The sequence below is a fragment of the Thunnus albacares genome, chromosome 8, assembly GCF_914725855.1.
Source record: "Thunnus albacares chromosome 8, fThuAlb1.1, whole genome shotgun sequence".
Classification (NCBI taxonomy): Eukaryota; Metazoa; Chordata; class Actinopteri; order Scombriformes; family Scombridae; genus Thunnus; species Thunnus albacares.
Window position 1 is genome coordinate 31,896,454 of NC_058113.1, and position 12,323 is coordinate 31,908,776.

A 12,323-nucleotide genomic window follows, 5' to 3' on the forward strand; every position below is an offset into this window, starting at 1 on the left:
TTGACATCTGTAGAATCCAGCCATGAGATATAACATTTCTCACCAGTATGTCGTCTTGTTCACTCCATATGTTCAGACAAGGACATTAAATCTAAAAAAAAATGACCCTATATCAGTATTTATTCACTATTTCTGTTTTTTTTGTTGCAGCATTTGACAAACAGCATTTCCCACAAGCCCACAGAACATCATCATAGTTCATTTAAATTTCTCTCGTCACATCTTAATGAGCTTCTTTTGACTCAAACATGTGAATGATGAAAGATTCAGTCATGATTGATTACGGTGTCACCACCAGACTCATATTGGGCTTTTATTAGTTATCGGTTGGTCATTAGTCATCTAAATCTGATATGATGGAGGTTGCTCCTTTTTCCTCCGACAGAAAAAAAACACTTCTCTTTATTTTCTTTGTGTATTTTCTTTTCATTTAAGTGTCCTGCAGTGTTTTTATAAGTTAATTTAAAGTTGACAAGACAATCTCCACTCAAGGTCCGATTGTTCTGGAGTTCAAACTTTCAACAGTTCTGGAAATTTTCTGGCATAAAAATGTTTTTGTGAATTAATTTGTCATTTAAAGGGCATTACGTATTTTAGTTTCTCTACACTTTGAGTGCTTATATTTCATTTTAAAGGCTCTATAGTTATATCTAACCATCTTGAATACAGTCAGAATGTGTGAGCTCTGAAAAGAGGATTCTTCTGGATGTGCAGAACAACGGCCTAATGAGATTTTTAAAGTCAATTATATCGATTATTTCTGCTTCTCTCTCATGTTAAAAAGGTCACATCAGGACGCCAAAACAATTCGGCGTAGAAAGAAGAGTTTGAATCTGCTGCAACCTTGAAAAACGTTGTGTGTCATCACGTACTGTACGAATCACGGCGGCCAGCAGGAAGTAATGTCGTAGTGCGACTTTGCAAATGGAAATTTTCAGAGAGCTCGATCACGAGATAGTGAGTTGTGAGGTTGTGAGGAGGAGATGTGTATGTTGATGTTTTTTAATGCTGACACCTATAGAAGTTATTTACCTTTAAAATAACTTTCTACCTGTTTCTTATCCTTATCATGGCACAGAAATGGAGAAACTCCATAAAATATAAAATCATTTGTGAAAAAAGAACAAGGTGTTGTCTGTTGTTAGTCACCTGGCAGCAGTAACATGCTTGAACACGGTGAATACTGTGCACTCGACTTCCCAGTATGACCTGGCAGGTGACCCTTTCTTCCATCTCCTTCCAATACACACCAGCAAACAGAAAATACCAGAAAGCAAGTAGAAAAACATCAGGTGTGCTGTACGATGGTGACATACAGTACATCATGATCATTCAATAAACACACAAAGAGAGCATCGTTAGGTTATGAAATAATGTAATCAAATAATACAATCAGAAGTATAATGCATCATAGTTCTGGAGACAAAGATACCGCCTAGCTATCTTTTCTTTGTCTGAAAAGTTGGGTTAGAGTTAAATACTTAAATACTACTTGTACAGAATTTCAGACATCTGTTTACTAACCTCACAGGTCAGGAACCAACCTTCAACTAACCTAGGAACAGTCTTTCTAACCCTAACCCATATATGACAGAACATAAGCATGCACCAAGTAGCATCACTAAATAACATTACTACTATATTAACTTAAGGACAAACCACACTATCCTCTAAAAGCTTATCGGATTTACACATAAACATCTACATAACTATAGTTTATCTTATCACTGGCTCAGGTAAAAGTATAACAACTGCCTCATCTTACACAGCAAAGAACTACGTTTAGAATAGACACAGCACACGCAAACTAACACTAAACTCAACTTTAACACTATCTGAAACATGTATGATATATTCTTTCAAACCGCCACTGTGGAAGTTTTAACAGCAGCAGGTTAAAAGACATTTTTGTTTGGTTAAATTTGATTAAAATAACTTTTTCTGATGTTTAGGTTAAATATAGATGTTGCTATATTTCAGCGTGAAGCCGGTCTTTATAACATGTTGAAATATAGTCACTGGAATGCAGATAAAATAACAGATATACATACTTTAGATGTCTTTTCAAGCCTATTTAGCTCAGTCTTAATCTTGACGTCTTGATATTTTTTGACCTGCAAAGCATCAAATCAGTGCTGACTGTGTGCAGATGATTTTTTATAACTCTATAAAATTTTTGGGGCTGAATTTATATGAAAAGTTGCTGCAAGAGATTAAACTCCACTGAAAGTTGCAGTTAACATCTATATTAGAGTCTGATCCATTCAACCCAGGTGTTTGGGAGCAGGGTCAGATGACCTGTGTTAACCTGTTCACACTGATATCAGACGTGGGGTTTTTCCATGCTTGTTGCTTCGGTCTGGGGAGGGGGTGTGACATTACATCACTGCTAACTAATCTTGACCATAGAGCAAAAGTTCAAATCCATTTAATGAACTGGAACACCATAAGTTGTCCCTCGTGATTTAGAGCCCATTGAAAAAGAGCATATGTTTGTTTTCTTTTCTGTGACCAGGCAGAGGTCAGAGGTCGGGCAGACCACCACCGTCACCCCATAAAAAACACAACACATCACCGCTGACCCCCTCGTCACCTCTCCGACCTCTCCACAATGGAAGGTCAATGGAGTAGAAATCTGTGTCCCTGCGTCTTTTTGTTGCCCTCAAACGAACTAGACAAACCACAACATGTCCACAAGCCGACCTCTGACCCCTCAGCCTGCCGGCCACACACCCAGAGGTCTGTGGGATGTCGCGGTGAAGAGATAAATATCTGGACTGTTGACTTTCGATGCCTCGCTGGCGACCAGGGGAAGGTGGTGAAAGTTTTTTTTAAAAAGATAATTTCCAACACTTGAGCTGCCAAACGTGCTGTAAATCAGTAGTTTTAGCTCACAAAGGGACACTAAGAAGCTTTCTGCTGATGGTTATTAAAAATCTTGTACCTACAAAATGTCAAAATGTAGAAAACCAGCCAATTTTTTTACCCTTATTACTCTGGTTTTCTTATTGTTAACAAATCTCATAAAAATAGGGCTGAAACTATTATTAACAATAGTATTAACAATATTAACAACAACTAACAATTATTTCCCTTATGATTAATCTGTCCATTATTGTTTGGTCCATTAAATGTCAGAAAATGGTGAAAAATGTCAATCACTATTCCCCAAAGCTTCAGCTGACAGTCCAAAACCCCAAAATATTCAGTTTACTGTCATAGAGGATTAAAGAAACCAGAAAATATTCACATTTGAGAAGCTGGAACCAGAGAATTTTGAAATTTTCTTTTCAAAAAAATGACTTGAAATGATTAAAAATACTCACAAGAACACCAGCTGTGTATTCATGTGTATTAATCAACAGCTGAAAATAGTAACGTTTGTGAAAAACTACGGTTCCCATTTTTATATTTGTGAGCTGTTTTTATTTTAATGTCTACAGACAGGAGAGGGAGGTCAGAAAGTATTAAGAGACGCCGTTGATTTTGTTCTTTTAATGGGATTTTTTTTTTGACAATAACAAAAAAATATCCTTGAACATTATCCAACAGCGACTAACAGCCTGTAGAGGAGCAAAAATGATCCTTCAGTTGATGTTTAAACATTAAAATAACTTGAACCAAAGCTTCAAAAAAGGTTTTCACATAATCTTACTTATGCTTAGAGAGGTGGTAATGTTAAATCTTTTAATCTCTTTTAATTGTTCTTTATATGTAACACAAGAAAAATTGAAGTAACTAAGAGTGAATGAATTCAAGGTTCTGTGGCAGAAACTGTTCTTTGATATTTTTTTTGCTGACTGTTCAGGAGTTTCACCTTTTCACCTGTCTGCAGGTGATTATTAGATTATGTTATCTTGCAATTAACAAAAACGTAGGTTGACGCTGCATTTTCTCACTAAACAACTGACTATGAGAGGAAATAAACTCACTGTAAACACTTGAACACAACATCTGTTCATTGTTTTTTTTTTTTTTTACAGGATAACAAGTTTTGCATCTAAATGTCTTTCATATTATTTGTAGCTGGGTTAACAGACTGCATTTCTATAGTGCTTTGATACCAAAGTGCTTTACATTGTGCCTCTCATTCACCCACACACAGACGCTGATGGAGGCAGAGCTGCCGTGTGAGGAGCTCAGGAGCAATTTGAGGTTCAGTGTTCTGCTCAAGGTTAAGACTGAAACTGAAGAAAACAAAAAGGCTGAAACAAATCAGTTGTTTTTGTACATTTATGTGGAGCAATCCATGCACAGTGACCTCTTTATACATGGTAGATTACTGGAGTTTTGATATCATATCTTTTCCTGCCTCCTTAAACTGAAACATCCTTCAGGCCTTTTGACAAGAATGCTGTCAAAATTTGGACTTTTGCTGCTTCTACAGTACATGAATTCAACCAAACTGGACCAAATATCTTTGATAAAAATCTACCGAGGCTCTGACTGTTATGTCTTCAAATCTGCATTGAAATCATCTGGTGTGGCCTCCACTTTAAAATGTGACGACTCCGACAATAAAGCTTTTTGTACATACAGTTTTAACATGTACACACACTCTATAGGTTTTTATGTAAACTCATGAGTCGAGTGAAAATGTTTTTCCAGCCATAAAGCGACATCTAATTATTCAATTTAAACAGCGAAGTGTAAGTGGAAAGCAGACGACGGTTAATGGACACAGCATCTTTTGTTATTTACTCTTTCTGGCTGTTAATGTCGCTGTCGTCCCCCCCGCCCCCCCCCCCCGCCTCCCCTGTCTCATTATGGGTCAACACCGGAAAATGCACAAAAACACACTGCATAACTGCATCACTTTTGCACACACACACACACACACACACACACACAACACACACACACACACACACACACAAGGTGGCAGTTGCTTGTCAGACTGGTGCCATGCTCCACCTCTCCTCACAGCTTTCATGCTAGCTCCTGGTTGCCTTGGCAACTGGCTCTGTGTGTGTGTGTGAGTGTTGGCACTGTGTCGAGTACAACGTGAAGAGAGAGAGAGAGACAGAGAGAGAGAGAGAGAGCAGCAAATGCAGATACACACGCAAAAACATGTGCAGGAAACACACACACACACACACACAAATTAATTTATGGAGATGTGAGAAGTGCAGGATTAGCATTATGCCTGGTGTTACTACACATCCACTTTAGTGGCCTGACGGCGAAACAGACCACAAAACCACATCGTCCAAACCAAGACATGTTGGATCTCCCTCTCTCTCTCTCTCTCTCTCTCTCTCTCTCTCTCTCTCGTTTTGGAGAATGCATTAAAGAAACAAAATAAAAAAACAATAAAAGCTACTAGAAATAACTGAATGACAGGAAATCTGTGATAAATCAGCTGTAATTTAAAAGGTGGTAATAAAGTGTAATTGACTGCTGCTGTCTGATAAGTGCCTCCTGTAATTTATGGAGACTGATTCTGTTGTGTAATGTGTGCATATTGTTATGTGAAAATTAGATGCATGGATTACATTCTACCTATATTGCTGGTGTGTGTGTGTGTGTGTGTGTGTGTGTGTAGACTATTGTAACTGCAACCACAAAAGGTGATAAATGACTTGTGCATTAACAGCTGCAGATATTTACTGTATATGGTGGGAAAAAAAACAACAAAATCATGTTTCAACTGTAAAAAAAAAATGTTGTTAAAGGATCTGTTTTAGCTTTAGTACGTCCTTAAATTAACAGTGTGACATCACAGCTATATATGATCTTAACTAACAGCTTCCACTCTTCTCCTGGTTTCAGACTTCCCAGCAGATGTTCAGCCACGAGAGGATCAGTGAGGTCCGACACTGATGTTGGGTGATCAGGTGTTGATGGCGCTGAGGTCAGGACCAGTCAAGTTCTTCCACACCAAACTGGGAAAACCTTTAATCTTTATGGATCTGACTTAGGGGAATTGCGTGTTGAAATAGATAAACTGTTGCCATAAAGTTGGAAGTATACTATTGTCTAAAACATAATTTTAGACATATGTTGCAGCAATAATTTGCTTTCATTTGAACTGAACAGGCCTGTATTTAATTACTGGGTATTTTGGAAATATTACAACATTTAAATCGTTAAAAAATATAATTTTAAGTCCATAACTCCGTTCAGTTGTCTCGTTTGCTTTTGTATAGTAAATTTATCACAACCAGATGTTTCCAACAGTTACATTCAAGTTTGAAGAGCCAGATAATTATGAATATACTTCACGAAGAATAAGACAGATATCTGACATGTGTGATACATTGAATCCGGCACCAACAGCAACGTTTTACAAAAGACGAGCCGGTTTGTGACCCGTCAGGTTCTGAGCCACTTGAGATTCAGTTATAAAAAAAAAAAAAAAAAAGAAAATATTTTGAGTATGTACTTATATCCTTTTCATTTTGACTGTGCAGCACTCGCAATTCAGGTTTTGAAAAAGATTTTACTTACCATCGTTGAAGTTTGTGACCAAATCAAGTGATGAGGTCAGAAATGTTAACAGCTGTCCACATATTTGAGAGTATCAGAGTACCAGGTAACACAGGATATAGTGGAACACCGGTACTGAGTCGACAACTTGAAGCAACAGTTTTAATCAGGAAATTCTGCTCCTGCACATCAAAACAGGAGATGGCATTTTTTTATTCTTATTATGCTGATTATTATTGAAATAAAAAAAGACACCTTGTACATGCAGCTGGTGTTCCAGTAATCTAAGATGTCAGCTGTAAATGTCAAGATTGCGGGCCAGCGTTTCTTCCACCAACATTCAAAAATCATACAGAGAGAAACCTGCTTCTACACCCAGATCACAATGCAATGCAGCCACAATTTGTGTCTTTTCTGCTTTGTCATCAGTAACATAGTAAGTCTATCGCCTTTTGTGGCTTTGTTTTGTACCCAAACTGACTTCTTTTCTCTCTCTCTTTTTTTTTTTTTCTTAGGAGAAACACACCATGCTATCACTATCACTGTCACTTTCTCCACAGACACCAGCAGCTATGCAGCCTGCAGCCACACTGCTGCTGTTTTTCTGTCTGACCAGCTAATTGCAGTTAATTGCATTCACCTGCTGGCCCTGGTGTGAATCAGCGCCTAATTAGAGGGTTAGAATGAAAACCAGCAGGGCTCTGCAAACTAATGACCAGGATGGAGAACCACTGACCTGCATGTTTTGAGCATTTTCACACTTTATCCAAAGCTGACCTTTGCTGCATGAATTCTGTCTTTTTTTGTGTGTGTGTGTGTGAAAGCTGTTGTTCAATCCCGACATTGTGTAGAAAAGAGAACCCAGGTTGACCTTAAAATGGCTTAAAATGGCGATTCAGGGCTTAAGCTGCATTCATGTAGCGATGGGAAAGATTGTAGTGTTCGTTGTGTGATGGTTTTATGGTCAATATAGCACAATATCAATTACTAGTGGGTTTAATTTCCTTGAACAACATACTTTAGCTGATGTGAGGCATCCATGTGTATTATTAAGCACCAAGTCAGATATATGAGAGTTTTCAGAAAAATACCCAGTTCTGATATTGATGTTATTTATGCGTCAGAAACTGGTAATTACGGTAACTCCCACATAATGTGAATGCAGCATTACTTCCCCTCATGGCACGACTCTTGTGTGGCTGTTTGACATCTACACGTAATGTGAAAGCCAGTTGATGACACGACTGGTGGAATATTTTCCATTAACATCATGTGTCTTTACTTAGGATCCAGTGGAAATCATGATGATGTCGTCTGACAGGTGACATTAAAAATTCATGTAAAATTGAAAGGGACATCTTACAATAAAAAAAAAAGCCTTTGTTGTTCATGTTTACAAAAATAGTGTGTTGAATGTTTGTATTTGATCAGTATTTCTAGAACTTAAATTCATATCGGACAGTTCCACATCTCACAAATTACGTTCCTTCATGTAGTGAGGCAGAGAATATAGGTGGAATTATGGTTCTCCAGCCGTTCATTTCACTTATTTGTATGTTCTGTGGCATGTTCACGCTTGTTTTTGTCTCCATTTCAGACCCACCTCACCCCAGCAGCAGGTCCGGACTATGCGCTCTCGAGATTTAAGGGTGTGCATGTTGGCTCCTCTGCAAATTTCTGCGAGCTGCGGTTACCCGTAAGACCCTTCTCTGTGTAGGTTTGCAGAGAAGTTTACGTGCATCTTCGGAGAAGCGTAATTCCAGCTCAAGGTTGCGGAGGTCAGGGTGGAGGATGGATGAGTGTCACACTTTCATGCAGGAGATTAGACTGTTTAAAAAAAAAGAAAAACATAATCATGATCCTTCCCTGATCTGCTTCATAACCATAGTTGCCATATAAAGTAAAAAATAAAGAATTTCAAAAACGTTGTCACTGAGCGTAATCAGGAGTTTTGCAGAAGCGTCTAATATTAATGTTCTTGTCTGGAATAATGCTTGTATGTGAAAACATCTACATCATAAGCAAAAACTGAATATGCAGAAGGACAATTAGACTGTAAAAACTAGTTATTTGAATACTTGCTCGGACAAAAACTCCTGGGATCAAACTAAAATACGTTATAATAATTTTTCTTTAATACTACAGTTGTCCGGTCTCTAAATAACAGCTGAAATGTAGTTAATAGAAGTACTTTTTAAGTAGCCTGGGGCCACAGTGGGGCCCTGTGGGGCCTCCTCAGTGAGGCCCTGTTCCTGGGAGTGACGGTGTCCATTTATGTGATCCCATAAGGTTAGTTGTTGTACACCTTAATCCACATGCACGCCTCCTCCCTCTTTTATTCAGGAGCTCTGATTGGATTACACCACAGCTCAGCCCATATGTGTGTATGTGTGTGTGTGTGTGTGTGTGTGTGTGTGAACAGCAGAGAGAGATTTCAAAGAAGGGCATATGGAAGGGAGGAGGGAGGAGGGTGTAAAGAAGCATGTGTGTATGTGGAAATGAAGGATGTCTACAGCTAGTTTCTCTCCGGCTGTATGGTTCGATAGCTTCAGATGTAGCGATTGATATCACATTCACTTCAGAAAAAATATTGAATATCTATCTTATCCATTTATTTCATTTTTTAGCAAAAGCAAAATGCAGTTTTTTTTTCATTCATGAGTATTTTGTTTGATTTTTTAACAAGTTAATTAATCTCCCACTGACAAACACCTGGAGACGGTTAAAAATCTTATTTTACAGCGTCTTTAAACATACAGAGATGACTCATTCTTCATACAAAAGAGTAAACATTTATTACAGCACATTTATTCATTCCTAAAACAATCTATGCCTTATTTGTCCACAGCTGCACTCTAGCTCCTCCTTCTGTGTGTGTGTGTGTCTGTTTGTATTTCCACTGCACACTGAAGAAGGCGTTGCTGAAACGTCCGCATTTTTTCCCCATGTGCTCAAGCTTGACGGAGAAAACTAAACTGAATTGTTCTGAGTGTGCAAACCCTTTTTTTTTTTGCTTTAAACTTTGGTGAATCACTGACTTTGGTTGCACCTCCGTCCCCCTTTCTGTTTCTGGTTGAGTGTGATGTTCTTTACTTCCACTTATATGTCATTCCCAGAGAAACCTGGATTCCAGTTAAAATTCCTTTCAGTTTTATGGTTTTTCAGTGTGTTCAAAGTGGCAAAATTAAGAAAATAAAAACCCTAACCCTTGATTTCCTGAACACTATCTGGAAAAAGTGGTATACCTTGAAAAAAGTTTTAGTATATTCTGTATATTAAATTGGGACACAGCTTTTGTTTTTGACTTGAATCATACAGTAACTTACCTCCAAACACATTTTTATTACCTCATCCATCCAATCCAAGTCTGAACTGCAGAAAATTTATTCTTTTGAAAATGAGTCAGCGGAGGACTAATTAAGTGACAAACAGACAACAGAATGAATGAAGAACTTGATTATTAAAGGTATACTATGCAGGATTTGTCATTTGGTGTTTGTAAACACAGCATTCAAAGTTGGTCCCTCCTCCCCGGCTCGACACCAGAGCGACACAGAGAGAGAGAGAGATACAGAGCAGTTGTGGTCGAGCGAGCTATAGAGTGAATGAAGAGAGCGAGCATATGAGAACGAAGCTGTGAATCAGATAAATAAAACGTTATTTTCTTAGTCTTTCAAGGTGATTATATTCTAAAGCACAAATAAACACACCCACACCCCCCGCACACCTCTGCACAATCCTGCGGGAAGGTGCAGCATCGTCGGATTTTGCGTGATTTTGCAGAGCTTCATCTTGTCCGCTGTGGCCTCTCTGCTCTGCGTCTGTGTAGCTCAGCCCCGCCCTCGGTCAACAGACACACAGACCTGCAGCTCTTTATACATCCATGACACAGAGACAGAGAGCAGAGCAGAGCAGAGGAGAGAGACGGAGACAGCGATGTAACCTGGTCGCTACGCTACGAGTCCCGACCTCACACCCCATGCGCTGTTATTGGCTGGGGGCTACACAGCCACTGCCCAAAGGTTGACACCCAGAGGCATCCCTAACACAGCAAAAATAAGCAGAGGGCAGAGTCAAGCTGCCACACACTTCTAGTGGGACATAAGTGATGATTGACAGGAATTATTTTTGTATGAGTTGAAATATTGTTTTTTTTTTTTTAGGAAAACCCTTCATAGTGTACCTTTAAAGGCATGAATTTTTGGAATGATATGCAAAATTCCCCACATAAAAAACATAATCATAAAAATATGAAGCAACAATATCTGTTGTAGCTCCACTTTTAAATCATTCTCTCTGTATTAGCTTTTATACCATGGCAAAGGGGAATCGTCACTGGTTAGGGGTTATGCATTACTTTAATCGCTAACCAAACATCTCCTCTTAGCAGTGTAAATCATGTGGAGTGTGGATGTTGGATTTAAATCCACATATTTAGAAAGCAAGCTGAAATTTGAATAATGGCATTTTAAAACCCCTTTTGAAGGTGGCAGTAAAACCTTTTTTAAATAGTGCCGCTAAATATCAAATGGCTCCATCCTAATGCTACAGTGTCAGCACACATCCTCCAAAATCACCCAAACCTGCTTTATTTGCCTGTTGGCATGGAATAACAAGCGTCAGTTTCTAGATCAACTCACAGGAACTTCTCAAACTGACAGTAAGGAGGTGGAAGGCAAGAAATGAACAAGATGCAACAAACTCTGTGTCCAGTGATCACATACAATAGAATAAGTAGAAATAAACAATATAGTGGGTGAACATAGTCTGAAAAGTTGTTTTTATACAAGTTGAACTCATCTACATTTGTAATTGCAGCTCATTACGGTTAAATGACAGTTTTGCAACACCTATTGCATACTTGTCTGTCCTGGAAGATGGATCTTTTTAGTCTTTTTTCCCATCTTAAAGGGTTTTTTTTAGGGAGTAATCTGTAAATTGGGATTTTAGGCTGTATACAATTCACTTTTTTCAGAGTTGTGCTGTTTTTCCAGTTTGGGAGAGTTGATAAAGTATTTTCTTATTTTCTCTCTCTGGTATGGCTCATACAGCTGAATCGTTGCATGTGGTTGCCTAGCAATAAGATAACACCGAAGAAAAAGAACAACTGTGGAGCCCATACTGCAGCTTGTCTCTATAAAAACATAAGTGAATAGGTTGTCAAATGCATTGTTCTTTACAAAGCAATAAAGTACAAAGGGCTCTACTGTCTATGATTTCATTTGAATCAAATGTTAAGTTTTTGCTGCGTATACACGACCCAGATGATGCTGAGAGGCAGCATGTTAAAAGCACAATAACACTTAAATCTCATTTTCTTTCAACTTTAATTCATTTTTCTAAATAAAATAAATACCATTCCCTCTAATTTCTACAAATTAAGAGAAAAAAAAGTTTTCTTATCTGTTGCTTCTATCAGCAGGACATCATGTGTCAGTGCCTTCCAAAACAAACCACTGTAGAAAATAAAAAACTGTTCTCTGAGCTGACTGGTTTGAGTTTAGGCACAAACAAGTTAGGGAATGATCGCGGTCGTGGTTAAAAGAAATCAACCTTGACTGTCAAAAGGAAACAGGACGCCAACTTCAGTCTCCTGTGTCAAAGTCAGACATTGTGTTGATCCATTTGACCACCAACCACCTCTCTTCTTCTGACTGACAAGAGTCATTCATCACTTGAATGTAAACAGAATTACATTTTGGGGCATTCATGGAAACTAGTGCAGTGCCTGTTCAAAAACGTGCTTGTTCAGAACGGGCTGATTGCTTTGCCTCCAGCTGCTACTTTAATGTAGAGAAGAATTAATACAGTTGCTGTTCGGTGTGAATGAGTTTAAACACCAATAACATGAGAGAAACTAAAATTCTATTATACACAGATATTATAAATAATAA